At 41.3% G+C, this 16,137-nt stretch overlaps 1 protein-coding gene across 7 annotated transcripts in view; it reads left to right on the forward strand.

Moving 5' to 3' along the window:
• Positions 1–16,137, forward strand: part of LOC104605504 (tRNA(His) guanylyltransferase 2-like) — a 48,693-nt gene that overhangs the window by 21,521 nt on the left and 11,035 nt on the right. The gene's annotated exons all lie outside the window — the stretch shown is intronic.

Here is a 16,137-nt window from a genome sequence, read left to right on the forward strand (position 1 = left end):
TGATCTTCATGAAGAGGTATTCATGGAACCCCCACCAGGCTATGATGTTGGAAAGAAGGTGTGTAAACTAAGGAAAGCATTATATGGTTTGAAGCAATCTCCCCGGGCATGGTTCGAGAGACTTTGTATGGCCATGAAGAAAGTGGGGTACACTCAGAGCAGTGCAGATCATACATTGTTTACAAGGAGACAGGATTACAAACTTACGACACTCATTGTTTATGTGGATGATATGGTGATTACCGAAAATGACGTGGAAGAGATGAAGAGGCTGAAGGAGTTCTTAGCTTTAGAATTTGAGATCAAAGACCTGGGAAATCTGAGATATTTTCTTGGGATTGAAGTTGCTAGATCAAGAGAAGGAATCTACATATGTCAACGGAAATATGTGCTAGATCTCCTAGAGGAAACAGGCATGATGGGGTGCAGGCCAACAGACACTCCAATAGAACCGAACCATGGACTATAAGAATCAATGGGTGAGGAATACTGTGATAAAGAGTGGTACCAAAAATTGGTAGGAAAGCTGATATACTTATCCCTTACTCGGCCAGACATTGCCTATGCAATGCATGTTGTTAGTCAATTCATGCACTCACCAAAGATCCCTCATATGAGAGCAGTGGAAAGAATTCTCAGGTACTTGCAGACTTGAAATTGAAGCCTACACTGATGCAGATTGGGCTGGGTCTGTTGGAGATAGAAAATCAACCTCAGGTTACTGTACATTCTTGTGAGGAAACCTGGTCACATGGCGCAGTAAGAAGCATAATGTTGTGGCTAGATCAAGTGCAGAAGTAGAATACCGAGCTATGGCACATGGGGTTGCTGAACTCTTATGGCTTAGAACTCTTCTTAATGAGCTTGGTATTAAGGTTGAGGGTCCTCTCAGGCTGTATTGTGATAATAAAGCTGCTATCAACATTGCCAACAGTCCCGTACAGCATGACAGGACAAAACATATTGAAATTGATCGACACTTTGTTAGAGAGAGAATTGTCTCGGGAGAGCTCTGTGTGCCTTATACTCCATCAGAGATGCAAATTGCATATGTATTGACTAAAGGGCTGGCAGCATCAAAGTTCAGGGACATACTTGGCAAGCTAAACATGATTGATATCCATGCTTAGCTTGAGGGGGAGTGTTAGAATGTTAGAATGTTAGAATGAAGTCTCTTTGTATGAGTGTTCGGCTGATAAGAGTTCTTATTAGCCCATACTTAAGTTTAAGTTATCCTATAACTGGGCCTGTGTTAATGGGCCTAAGCCTGTTTAATGTTTTAAGTTAACTGGGTGTCCCATCACTAATCAGGGGCATTCCAGTAATTACTTGCATCATTGTACTACATTCAAATATAAATAATAGCATGGTCGACTAGCTAGTACAGTTCGACATTCACAACATATCAGTGGTGTTCTTCTCCTCTTCTCTACTTCGAGTACAACTCTCAAGCTCACAAATAGTTGTGAGTTGAAGGAGATTTCCCTTTTGCAAGCTCAATTCACTTGGTCCCACTTCCATGATGTTCCAATTTGCTCAAAGTTGGATAGATTTCTCTTTAATGAGAGTTTGGAAAGTCACTGGTGAGGTTTGTTGGTCAAAGCTTTGCCTAGTGTCACCTCCAACCATTGCCCTATTGAGATAGGGCAGGAACCTTTTAGTCATGGATCGAGACCTTTTAGATTTGAAAATATGTGGACACATCCAGATTTTGTGAACAAGGTTGAGGAGTGGTGGAGAGAAGAGATGAGGGGTGAGATGGAAAGGGGTGAAATTCCACAAGAAGTTGAAAAGACTGAGAGCAAAATTAAAAGAATGGAATAGGGATTAACTTGGGAGATTAGAGTAAGTAAAATCTAATATAGTGGCCCAAATTGAGGAACTAGATTTAAAGGAATCTCAAAATACCTTGAATGAATAGGAAAGGGGGTCAAGAAGAAGATTAAAGCAGGAACTAGAAGAGGTCTTATTGTGGGAAGAAATCTTTTGGAGGCAAAAACCTAGGGTTAAATGGATCAAGGAAGGTGATGGGAACACTAAATTTTTCCATGAAGTGGCTAACGAGAGAAGGAGAAAAAACTTGGTGAGTAAGCTGGAAGTGGATGGTGTGGAAGTTGAATCTTATGATGAGATAGCTAGATGTTTTGTAGATCACTTTAAATCCATCCTAAGGATGCCACTAGGAAGTAGAGAGGAGTTGGAAGGGTTGGATTGGCTGGGACTTTCTGAAATGGATAAGAGCTGGTTGGAAAGGAATTTTGAGGAGGAAATTAAGCATGCAGTGTTTTCAATGGATAGATCTAAGTCACTTGGGCCAGATGGATTTACTATAGCTTTTTATCAAGATTGTTGGATTATAGTGAAAAAGGATTTGGTTGAGGTTTTTAAAGAATTCGAGGATAATTGTGTTGTTAGCCTTGGAGTTAATGCTACTTTTCTCGTTTTGATTCCAAAGAAGAAAGAGGCTACTCACCCTAAAGACTTTAGACCAATTAGTCTGGTGACTAGCATCTACAAGATTTTGGCTAAGGTATTGTTTTTGAGGATTAAAAAGGTCCTCCCCTCATCAGTCAAGCTCAAGGCGCCTTTGTGCAAGGCCGACAAATAATTGATCAGATTCTAATAGCAAATGAATGTGTAGAAGAGATGAAAAGATCAGGCAATCAAGGCTTTGTCTGCAAGCTGGACTTGGAGAAGGCTTATGATTTAGTGGACTGGAGTTTCTTGTTAGAGGTTTTACAGAAGTGTGGTTTTGGGAACAAGTGGTGTAATTGGGTTACTGGTTGCGTTACTTCTTGTCATTACTTAGTTTTGGTAAATGGAGTAGTAAATGACTTCTACCCAACTTGCAAGGGCCTAAGATAAGGTGACCTACTCTCCCCTTTCTTGTTCACACTAGTCACGAACCCGCTTGCCAGAGAAGACGAGAAGTTCCTTCTCAACAGTGGATGATGGGGTACCCTGTTGTTCAAAATCATGCAAAACTGAAATAGAGGGTGCAAATAACTTGGCAATTCTTGAAAAAAGGAGATATGCTCAAGAAAAATCACATTTCGAGAAATACGAATACGACGTGCTGAGGGATCGTAACAAATGAATCCCTTGTGGTTAGGGCTATACCTCACAAAAGCGCACATGACAGATTGAGCTGAAAGCTTTGAACATTCACGAGGAGGAAGATGAACACAACATAGACATGAAGATGGGAAAGATCGAGGGGGTATCCAAACATCTTTTGATGAGGAGAACTGTTAGCAAGCACAAAAGATGGGATACAATTGATCAGATATATTGCTAACAACCTTAACCTAGAATGTGGAAGGCACATGTGGTTCTTGTATGAGAGTCCTTACAACATTGAGAATGTGACCATTCTTTCTTTCTGCCACACCATTTTGCTGAGGAGTGTTTGGGCAGCATTGTTGGATTTGTATGCCATGATGTTTCAGGTAAGCCAAAAATTCTCCGTCACTATATTCTCCCTTTGAGTTTAAGTGTAAGGTTTGCACATTCACTTGGAAACAAACTCGAACCATGTTATGAAGCAACCTAAAGGTTGGAAAAACTTCTGATTTGCATTTGAGAAAGTAGATCCAATTGTATCTGGTACAATCATCAATGAATAGCACAAACTACTTGTATCCCATCCGAGAAACAACAGATGAAGTCCAAACATCACTATGAATAATTTCAAAAGGCGGAACAAGGAAGGTTTTAGCAAGGGACAAGGAATTTGAGGGGGAAGGTTTGATACACAAGTCATCACTCCCAATGATGTCAAGTTTCTCACCATTAGCAGTGACAATATGTCTATGGTTCGTCTCAGACAGTCTGTTTGAAGGTTCAGGATAGGCTCCAGTCATATGATTTGTAGCACCAGAATCAATTATCCAAACGTGAGAGGGAGAAGAGCAATAATTGGAGAACTCACCAAATAGGCTGATAGCAGAAAAGGCAGATGAGATGGTAGAGGATACCGGTTGTTGTATCTCTTCCTTATTCATGGAAGCAGAGGATTCTCCCTTGGAAATAGGGGTATCAGACACTCGTCCCTTAGATGCTTGATAAGCTCGTGGTTGATTCTTCTTCATGGGCCCCTTGGGTGGACGAATTGGGCAATTTGGAATGATATATCCTTGTTGTTTGCAATGTGTAGACATTCTTCTTTTTGCAATGAGAGGCTATATGTCCATATCCTTTACATTCATAGCATTGAGTTTTAGAAGGGTCTTTTCCACCAGATTTCTTATTCCCTCAAGCAAGAAAACTGTACCGATCCTTGAATTAGGATGTTTCCCTTCTATGTTTGCAGTAGTTAGGAGTCTAGTTTCTTCTCTCAACAACTCTCCCATCACAGAGTCTAAGTTGGGAAGAGTTCCTTAAAATATTTGACTTGATTATTTCATACTCAGGTCTCAGCCTCATGAGAAACTTGTTAACTTTCCTATATTCAAAATGTTTTTGCAAATACTTGACACATTCAACGAGATCAGATGGTTCAATATGAACAAGTTCATATTCAGCTAGAGATCAATAAAGCATGAATAGTATTCTTGTATCTTTTTGTCCCCCTGGAAATAAGCAAAGATTTTAGATTCAATATGGTATTGCCATGACATATTGGACTGATTATAAACCTTTTTCAAATAGGCATACATCTTATAGGTAGTCCTCAGTCTTCTCATAGGGACACTAATGTGAGGCACAATGGAGCTCAAAATCCAGGAGAATAACTTTCTATTGTCTAGCTTCCATTGTGTATAGACTTTACTACAAGCCTCAACCTCATCAGGTTTACATACAGTCCCATTCAAGTAACCTTCAAGTTCCTTTCCCTCAACATAGAAATCAAAATGGAACTCAGTGTTTTAAAAGCGCAAGGGTCAATTTGCGCCTGAGGCGCATGCCTTTTTGAAGCAAGGCGCAAAAATACTAAAAAATTGTAAAAATAAAAAAAAGTCAGAAAATTAAAAGAAATGCCAAAAAATTCAAAAAAAATATTAAACATAATATTAATAAAAAATATAAACTTAAATTTTAAAATAATGTTTTAAAAAACCTATTATCTAAAATTAAAATACATAAACATAAGATGTAAAGCATATTCAAAACATATTACATTTTTAAGCATGTAAAACCTCTAATCTCTTTTTTCACTCAGTTGCATTACTTCAAGTAGCTAATGTAATGTAAAACATATTACATTCCTGATTCTACGAGCTGCCTTTGTGCCACGCCCCTCGAGGCAAGCTCAAACAAGTCCACGTTAGGTGAGCGAATGAAAACTAAGAATTTAAGACCTAACGTGGATTTGTTTGGGCTTGCCTTGAGGGGCACGGGGGTCCGGGGGTAGAGCCCTCGGCCCAACCTCTATGTTCAAAAAAAGCAAAAAATTGTCAAATTTTCAAAAGGGAGTGACGTAGGTTCTTTTGATGGGGAATCAACCTCCCTACGCTGTCGTAGGTGTGAAGAAACTCCCTGATGTACCATTTTATTATTATTATTATTATTATTATTTTCGCTTCATCCCCAAAATTTTGTTATCTACTCTGGGTCTGTTGACATGGTATTAGAGCAGGCTGCTCTATAATCTCTGCTCTTTCCTTGCTCATTCATTGGGCATATTAGGGTTTTTTGTTCTTAGGGTGTTTTGGCTAGTGTTAGGGCTGTTCTCTTTAATCCTAACCCTTGTTCCTCTTGAAAGCTTTTGTCTGGAAGGATTTCTGACCAGCTGTGTTGCCCAAAACCTTCTTCTTTCTCTCAGAAAATCAGCGGAAACTGACAAGTCTTGGAGGAGTTCTGATCTTCTCTCCTAGGTGGCAGCAGATTTGTTCTCTTCCTCCGTCTGTGTACTGATTTCTCCAGCAGCAGCTTTTCTCGTGGTTTAGTTTTGAATAGTCACAGATTAAGGAATCTCAACAGTTTGGTTTCTTCCTTCCACAACAGCAGCAGTTTCGAACCTGGTTTCTTTTGCTCCTGACTGAGGAACTTCAACAGACATCAGGTCCTCTCTTCAAGCTGATCTGAAAAACTTCTCATTCATGGTGGTGCATCACACTATTGTCATAATCGACTGTTATCAGTCCTTGGAACCCTAGTTTTTGTGCTGCCCTAGGGTATTTTCCTCTCTTGGTTATCATTTCCTTGGAACCCTAGTTTGTGTTGCCCTAATTCTGTGGTGTTTATTGGAGGATTAGTTTCCTGCTGAAGTTGCCTTGGATTTGTCTGTATTTCATGCTTCAGCCCTCATTATACTTTTCTGAAGAATACTGTGTTCGGCTGTAGTAATTTTCTGCCTTGTTCATTGCTGATTTGAGTGCTTGTCCAACATCAGTGCTGCTATTTTGGGTTGTTTTTTTTGCTATTTATGATGGCTGAAAAGGTTGATTTTCTCCCTACAAAGTTTGATGGAACTAACTGAAGGGATGAGAGATCCATCGTATGGATGGCTGAACCCTGCAAGAAGGTTGGGCGGAATTTCAAAAATTTCTCTGGGAATGACATTCCCTATTTTAGAAAATTGCATTTTCAAAGATCAATATTGAAACAAACCGGATCAGATCTGAAACCAAAAGGGAGGAGAGGGATATACCTGATACGGAGTAACAATAACTCCCAACGAAGGTGTTAACACCCAAGGAGAAAACCAAAATCTGCTCCCACTGAAGATGACACAGTGTGATGTGAAGTAGAATCAGCAAGACGACTCTTCAACAAGAACCGAATTCTTTAGCAAGAATGTAGTAAAGGGATGGTGAGCACAATTTCAGATTGCCTCTTCTAGCAAGAAGAAATATCAATAATGGTTTTTGATCACTCCCACTGGTGGATATCAAACTGGGTAGGGGCGACAAGAACAGGAAGAAAAGAGCAGAAGACGGGAGTAGTCAAACTGTGTGTTGTCTTTTTTCTTAATTCAGCAGACAGTGAGTGTGTTTGGAGGTCTGCCCAACTCTCCTATTTATAGCCTTAAAGAGAGGCTCTCCTAATCCTATTAGGAGTTTCCTAATCCAAATGTTGTATTTGGATCTGGACTCTCTTTAAGAGATAAGGATAATCCCTTATCTTATCTGCAGATAAAGATCAAACTTCCTAATCAAATTAGGAGTTTCCTGATCCAAATCTTTATTTGGATCTGGACTCTTTGAGTGGATAGGGATAATCCCTTATCCTATCTGCTGATCCAAATCTCAGAACCGCCCCCTATTTAATTAATCTTATTAAGCCAGTTCGAATGGACTTTAGGCCCATTAAGTCTATGTGCTCACTTAACCTCTTAACCTGTTGCCTAGTTGGCTATCCTTGTATGACGTGGGACCCAAACATTGATCTTTATATATGTATATCACTTGGCTGCAAGGAACAACACTCTCTACTCACATGGATCCCGGCATTAAAACTTTTTGCAAACATTTTGAAACCATAATATATATGTATATCTTTATATAAATATATTTTGCAAAACAAATTTCAACGGTTGAAATCAACTGCCGGCAGTTTAGGTTTCCATTAGAGAGAGTGCATCATCGATCGTTCACTTTGCCCAATAAAGGGGCTGATCCTTTCACTATGATCACCCACTCAGGTGAATTCTTGGACTGTCCCAACATACCCAGGTTTTGACCCTCTCTAAGGATCTCATTGATTGGCATATCAAAGGCAGCCCAATCTGACACCTAGTGCAGTATCATAATCGAGTCTAGGGGTCAGGTGTAACATTCCAGTTTTGCCCATCTATCTCCAAGGTCTAGGGCAATACTGAAATTTTGGTCCAGTTCAGGGTTTCAAGAAAACCCACAATGCATGTACCTTAGGTCTCACCCTGGCAGTTGAGACAAGCCACCCCAACCAACTTGGCGGCACATCAGTGTCAGCCTTGGCAGGATAAATCTCCCCTGATCTATCCAATGGCTGTGAAGATTCTGAACTAACACGAGTCTCATTAAGTGTCCAGTTTAAGGGTATTACACAGAAACACACCACAATGACATGAATCAATTATGTACTTTATTCATTTACAATAAATGTCAAAAAGGTACATCAATTTGATTGGGGCTAAAGGGCATAACTGTCTAACACTAATTACAATATGTGGAAGTTCCAATGATTATAGAAACTGGACTTTTGACCTCCCTTATGTGGAGAATCTGGCTGATTGGTCATAATAAAGACCTATAGAGAGATGCAAGAGCATTAACAAAGAAGAAATTCTTGAAAATGAGTGTTGTAAAAACTCATATTCTCAGTTATTGGCCATTGGCCTAAAACTTGGCTATTTATTGTACCTCTAACTAGGCCTAATAAATTGGACCTTGGGTGGCCAATAGGCTCTTATAGATCATGTCGAGGAAGCCCATTTCTTAAGAGTCATGACATATAGAGCTGGCCAAGGAAGAGGGGAAGATTGCTTTGGAGATGCACACGGGCAGCAGTGTGTTGGACAATTTGGGAAGAGAGGAATCAATGAATATTTCTTGGAAAAGATTGAAGTAGAGAAGCCATTATTAAAGTTGTTATCATCAAGGTGATCCATCGGGTGAAGTCTTTGGAACTCTTCAAGGATGTTCCAGGGGGTGGTTGAGGAATTGGGGTCAGTTTGGTTCCCACCACCTACAGATGTTGTTAAGCTTAATTTTGATGGTAGTAGTGAAGGGAACCTGGGCCCGTCAGGCATCGGAGGAGTGTTCAGGAATGAGGATGGTAATGTTATTGCATTCTACTCAGGCTCTATTGGAGTGGGAGACTCTTGAGGGTGGAAAATATGGCGGTTATGGAAGGGATTAAAAAGGCTAAGGAGCTGAACATCAGGAATTTGCTAATTGAGGGAGATTCAAAGCTTGTTATAAGCTGGCTCCAGAAAGAAGAGGAGGCTGGATGGTGGTTCTACATATATGAGAAGAGGAAAATTGTTGTTAGTGGTGTTAGTGAAGGGGTATTTCAGTCTTTGTACTTGTTGAGTGTGCTGATGTGTACTGTTATGTTAGTTCGAGTGCCTCTTACTTAAAGAAGGGCACTCAAGTCTTTTTCAATAAGTCAATAATATAATAATAGGTCTGGCCGAATCAAGGGTTTTAACTTTTTTCCCTAATTCGAACCAGCCTTTCTCTCTTTTCTCTCTTCTCTCTTTTCTTCTTTCCTCTCCTACTTCTTGCTGTCTACTTTACTCTACAGTCAACGAACAAGACAGAATTCTATGGCAGGTCAAACTTCAACATGGTATCAGAGCTAGGTTCACCAAATCAGACTTGCTAGAATTCTGCCTTCTGCGCATTCGAATTAGGGTTTCACTTGGGGTTCTCAGTTGTGAGTTGGAGACTGGGAAAAGGGCTGAAAAGGAGTGATCGCCCTCTTCCCTAGGAGGTCTCTATGCCTCCGATTGTGTCGTTGGTGATTGGTTGCTGTGGTTTCTAAGCCCTAGTTAGGGCTGGTACGTGTGGTGCAGTGGTGTCTCAGCCCTTCGTATGGTTGGCCTTCAGGCGATGAGGTAAAGTTTTTTTATATATTTTTTTTGTTATGGAATACATGAGAGGTGTAGTACAGTTCGCATGATGGGTTCTCAGATTGCAGTATGCTAGGGTTTATGCTAGGGTTTATTCTGGTTTGTGTGTGATTCGAATGGCAATAGTGTCTACTTAATGGTGAAGCTTCCTATAGTTGTGGATTAATGTTGGTGGTGTTACAAGTGTGGTTTTCAGCTTTTGATATCGCTGAAATCAGTGTGTAGACCTCGGTGAGTAGGGGTTGTGGTGTTGTAGTTTTCAACATTTAATACTGCTGAAATCAGTGTACAGACTTCGGTGAGTAGGGTTTGTGGTGTTGCAGTTCTCAGCTGTTGAAATCAGTGTGCAGATTTCGATGAAGTGTCTGTGTGTAGTGTGCAGTGTGTAGTGCTCCTAATTCAGTGCTCAGAATTAAGGGAGTTCGGCAATGGCAGATAACAGTGATAGTAAACCTAGTGTCATGATATCTACTGACTACCTGAATGTCCAAATGACCTCCATTAAACTGAATGGAGAGAATTATGTCCCTTGGGCCAAGTCTGTAGAGGTTTTTCTGAAGGCGAAGAAGAAAGTGAAGCATATAAGAGAGGAGAAACCCCCCGCTAATTCTCAGGAGTATGAAGACTGGGAACAGGAAGATGCACAGATCATTACATGGTTGTGGAACAGCATGGAACCCAAAATCAGTGTGAACTTCATGTTTCTTGACACAGCCAAAGAGGTGTGGGATCATGCCAAGAAACTGTATTCAGGTCAGGATAATACCACTAGGGTATATCAACTGTATCAGGAATACTTCAATCTGCAACAGGGAAATCAGAGCCTTGAGGAGTATTATGCCAATGTGAGGAATATCCGTAATGAGTTAAATGTCTATCATCCTCTCACTTCAGATGTCAAAGTTCAACAGCAACAGCGAGAGCAGCTTGATGTAACACGGTTTCTGGTGGGGCTGAAGTCTGAGTATGAACCAGTACGAGCCCAGATACTAGGGGGATCTGCTCTTCCATCTTTAGAGGAGGTGTTTGCTCGTCTTCGGAGGGCTTCCATTGGATCTATGGACTCTAATGTCTCCGATAAATCAGCATTTGCAGTGTCAAGAGGCCGAGGTGGCAGAAGTGGGACTCGAGGAACCCAGCCTGGCAGGAGTGGTAGTGGTGGATCTACACATATCCGTGGTGGTGGTCGTACTGGAGGCAGAGATTCAGGGGGAGCTCGTGGTAGAGGACGTGGCTCGGGTCCACGGAAGTGTACTCACTGTGGTTTGGATGGACATACCATTAACTACTGCTATGACTTACATGGTCCTCCCTCGACGTGGGCCAACCATGCCATGACTAGTGACACCAGTTTCAGCCCTACACAGGAGAAACGGTCAGCTGACCCGATGCCTTCTACTCCCTCAGATGGTCCAGGCAAGGAGATGGTGAGTGTTCCTCGTGATGAGTATGAGAGGTTTGTTCAATCCAAGTCGTAGCAGAACACAGCTTCCTTTGCACACTCAGGTATGGCTTGTTTGGCATCCACACCCAACCCCTGGATTATTGACTCTGGAGCCTCCGATCACATGACGGGAACTCCAGGTGTGTTTTCATCTCTCACTCATTGCTCAACATCACAATCTGTTACCCTTGCTAATGGCTCCACGTCATCTATCTGTGGTGTTGGTAATGTTGACCTAGACCCTGTATCCCTATCCTCTGTTTTATATGTACCTAAGCTTCCATTTAATCTTATGTCTGTTAGTAAGCTGACCAAGTCACTTAAGTGCTCCATCACTTTTTACCCTTCTATGTGTGTTTTTCAGGATCTCAAGACGGGGATGAAGATTGGTGGAGGGCATGAAGCTGGTGGACTGTATTATCTTGATGGTGGTGGACGAACGTCAACGGCTCTTCAGTCATCCATTTCTCCTCTCCAGTGGCACTGTAGATTTGGTCATCCTTCGCTGAAAGTGTTGCAGTCCTTAGTCCCTTCATTGAGTCAACTTTCTGTTTTAGATTGTGAGTCTTGTCAATTTGGGAAACACCATCGTGTTCCCTTTCGTTCTAGGGTCGATAACCGTGTGTCGAGTCTTTTTTCTTTAATTCATTCAGATGTTTGGGGTCCTTATAAAGTGATGTCATATAATGGATACCGATATTTTGTTATTTTTGTTGATGACTGTTCAAGAATGACGTGGCTCTATTTAATGAAAGAAAGAAGTGAATTATTTTCCATCTTCCAGAAATTTTATGCTGAGATCCGCAATCAATTTGGTGTTCACATCAAAATTTTCCGTTCTGATAATGGTCGTGAATACTTGTCTTCATCTTTTCGAGAATACTTGGACCAACATGGCATTATACACCAAACTTCATGTACCTATACTCCGCAACAAAATGGGGTTGCTGAGAGAAAGAACCGCCATCTTGTAGAAACGGCACGCTCCCTCATGCACCACATGAATGTTCCCAAAACTTTTTGGAGCGATGCAATGCTCACCTCTTGTTTCTTAATTAATCGGATGCCCACGTCTATCCTTGATGGTCGTTCTCCTTTTAGTGTCTTATTCCCCAACATGTCTCCGTTTCCGCTTTCTCCTCGGGTATTTGGGTGTGTCTGCTTCGTTCATAATCTGAGTCCCGGGACTGACAAGTTAGATGCACGTTCCATGAAGTGTATCTTCCTTGGTTATTCCCGAACTCAGAAAGGGTACAAGTGTTATCATCCTAGTTCTCGTCGTTCCTTGGTATGTGCTGATGTTACATTCTTTGAGTCTACTCCGTTCTTCGTGGGGTCCGGTGCTGCTGCTTCCCCCACATCACCACCTCCTCTTCCTCTTCCTGTGGCTGATCCACCTCCTTTGGTTCCAGTCATGCCTACGTCCTTGCCTCCGGTGCCACCATTGGTTGACCGTCCACCCATCCGTCACGTGTATACACATCGCCCACGTGTACCGGCTGCAGCTCCTCCAGCTTCATCACCGTCGACAGATCCAGCTCCAGCTTCGACACCAGCCTCCGACCTAGATCTTCCTATTGCCTTACGGAAAGGTAAGCGTACTTGCACCCTTCACCCTATTTCCAATTTTGTTTCACTTACCCACCTCTCCGCTTCCCATCGCCAGTTCATATCTTTGTTATCCTCCGTGGTTGTTCCTAAGGATGTCCAGGAAGCCCTTACCTCTCCAGAGTGGTGCCGTGCTATGGAAGAAGAGCTCTCTGCTTTGCATCATAATCACACTTGGGATCTCACCGCTCTTCCTCCTGGGAAGCAGGCTGTCGGTTGTAAGTGGGTGTATAGTGTTAAGTACTTGCCAGATGGTCGTGTTGAGCGCCTGAAGGCGCGGCTGGTTGCCAAAGGGTACTCCCAAACCTATGGCATTGACTACACGGAGACGTTCTCCCCGGTTGCTAAGATAGGGTCAGTTCGTGTCGTCATCTCTCTTGCAGCTATGTCTGGTTGGCCTCTCCATCAGCTCGATATCAAAAATGCCTTTTTGCATGGGGATTTGCTCGAGGAGGTCTACATGGAGCAACCACCTGGGTTTGTTGCTCAGGGGGAGGATGGTAAGGTATGTAGACTTAAGAAGGCTATTTATGGACTTAAACAGTCCCCTCGAGCATGGTTTGGTAGGTTCAGTGAGGTGGTCAAGAAGTTTGGTCTGAAACAGTGCCAAGTTGATCACTCTGTCTTCAGTCTTGACTCTTCGGCAGGTAAAATAATATTGGTGGTGTATGTGGATGATATCGTCGTGACTGGGAATGATAAAATGGGCATTGACAGATTGAAGGCATTCCTACAGGAACACTTTCAGACAAAGGACCTTGGCAAGTTGAAATACTTTTTGGGCATAGAGGTAGCAAGATCTAAGCATGGCATTAATTTGTGCCAGAGGAAATATGTGCTTGATCTACTGGAAGAAACAGGATTGTTGGGTACTAAACCGGCTGAGACACCTATGGAAACAAATACGAGGCTGAGCAGTGATATAGGTGAAGTGTTTGAAGAGCCTGGCAGATACCGACGACTTGTAGGCAAACTAAACTATCTAACCATTACTCGGCCAGATATTTCATTTGCGGTTAGTGTGGTGAGTCAGTTCATGCAGAAACCTTTGGTCCCACATTGGAATGCAGTGCTAAGGATTGTGAGGTATCTGAAAGGAGCTCCTGGTCGTGGTTTGCTGTACAGAAGTGGTGGAAAACTGGTAGTAGAAGGATACACCGATGCTGATTGGGCAGGTTCTATGTCTGATAGACGATCTACCACAGGCTATTGCACCTTTCTGGGGGGTAACCTGGTAACATGGAAAAGTAAGAAGCAAACAGTTGTGGCAAGAAGCAGTGCAGAAGCGGAATATAGGGCCATGGCACATACTGCTTGTGAACTAGTGTGGCTGAGGAACCTTCTACAGGAGATAGGATATGACATCAGTACTCCAATGAAGCTCTACTGTGACAATCAGACAGCGGTTCATATCTCTTCCAATCCAGTGTTTCATGAAAGAACCAAGCACATCGAAGTTGACTGTCATTTTGTGAGAGAGAAGGTGCTGAATGGGGTGATAGAAACTGCATATGTTAGTACGGGAAACCAGTGGGCAGACTTGTTTACAAAAGGCTTGAGTCGGGGGAGAGTGGACTACATATGTAACAAGCTGGGATTATATGATATATACTCACCAGCTTGAGGGGGAGTGTTAGTGGTGTTAGTGAAGGGGTATTTCAGTCTTTGTACTTGTTGAGTGTGCTGATGTGTACTGTTATGTTAGTTCGAGTGCCTCTTACTTAAAGAAGGGCACTCAAGTCTTTTTCAATAAGTCAATAATATAATAATAGGTCTGGCCGAATCAAGGGTTTTAACTTTTTTCCCTAATTCGAACCAGCCTTTCTCTCTTTTCTCTCTTCTCTCTTTTCTTCTTTCCTCTCCTACTTCTTGCTGTCTACTTTACTCTACAGTCAACGAACAAGACAGAATTCTATGGCAGGTCAAACTTCAACAATTGTTAATTGGCTACAAGGGATAGAGGTGACTTATAAGTGGGTCAATAGAGATGCAAATGCTTTTGCTGATACACTTGCCAAACAAGGGGTGGGAAGGGCTATGATGTAATTCATTTGGGGAGGGGCTAAGATAGTTTATCCCTTCCCCTTTCACTCTATTCTAGTACTTAATATTTGTTTTAATAATATTATTGCCTTTGCTATTGATAAAAAAAAGAGATTTAGCATTATTCTGTTATTATGAGGAATATTATCACTGGTATTTGTTTAAATTTTGTTTGTGCAAGTGCTTATTTTTGATTAGTTATATGATACAAACCTAAGTTGTATCACATATATATGCTTAAATTTTGTTTGTATCACATTCACTCACACCCCCCATCTTCCATGTATATATATGATACACACCTAAGTTGTATCACATATATATGCTTAAATTTTGTTTGTATCACATTCACTCACACCCCCATCTTCCATATATATATATATATATATGATACACACCTAAGTTGTATCACATATATATGCTTAAATTTTGTTTGTATCACATTCACTCACACTCCCCATCTTCCATATATTGAAAATACTAACATCTAGATTAGGACCTTAAGTTGAAAGATAATATTCTGTACAAAGTATCTCTGACTAAGGAACCTTTTTCTTCACTTACGACAGTAGAACAAATTTTGATTTTTTTTTTATTGGAAATGTCCTTCAGTTTAGAAAACTCTGGTTTCTCCTGAGATGTCTAACCCTGTGGTGGACTTATGTGCAGCAAACTCTGGCACTAGTGGGGTTTATAGAGAATTTTTCTAAACCATCCTTATGATTATTGTGGACCAATGACAGTGGCTGATTTCACAAGAGCTGAGCTCCTTTCCTTCTTAACATCTCAAAATTTTCTCTTCTATGAGCTTAGAGGATTGGTTATTTGAAGGGGGGGGTAATTGTCAGGTTATTTTAAGTGGGTGATTGGTTGTTCTTCCAGCCTTAAAAGGTGCTGACTGCTGAGACATCTGATGAAAGAGGCAATATCATTGGTGGCTAGGCTGAATCCCTTATTTTATTGGGCCCGAGATCTGCCAACTCTATGGAGAACTTGCTTACTCAAGAGGGTGTTAGTAGAAATGTGCTTCCAATGTAGTGCGTTTTGTCCTTTCTTTTGCTTCTTGCACTTGTTTTCCTTCCCTTTTTATGGGACCCCTTCTGTATTGGGTGCTCTTTCTTTATAATCTACCTTTTGATCATTAAATAATCTTCATTATGGTTAAAAGAATTGGATTTACCTTACCAATCTGTCATGTTCTACAAGATTCTTTCCTATTATCTTATTCAAATGTGCATTGATTTTTTTTTTCGGGTAAAGACAATCTAGATTTTAATTTTTTATCTGGTATTACAAACTCTTCATTAACCATAAAGGAAAAAGTGAAAGGGGATACCAAAACATGGCCCAAAAATAGGTCCCCATTCCCAAAAAAATAAAAAGAATGAAAACCTAGATGTTTTTGTTTTTTCTGGCTGTTGGATCCTGATCATTAGATTAGGTCACACCATCCATCACCCTCACATCTTCACCTCCCTAATTCCTATCACCATTTTTCCACCCTACAATCAACCATCAAAGTCATCCATCCACCCTCTAATCA

This window comes from Nelumbo nucifera, chromosome 1, assembly GCF_055504915.1.
Source record: "Nelumbo nucifera cultivar China Antique chromosome 1, China Antique-T2T, whole genome shotgun sequence".
NCBI classification, from domain to species: Eukaryota; Viridiplantae; Streptophyta; class Magnoliopsida; order Proteales; family Nelumbonaceae; genus Nelumbo; species Nelumbo nucifera.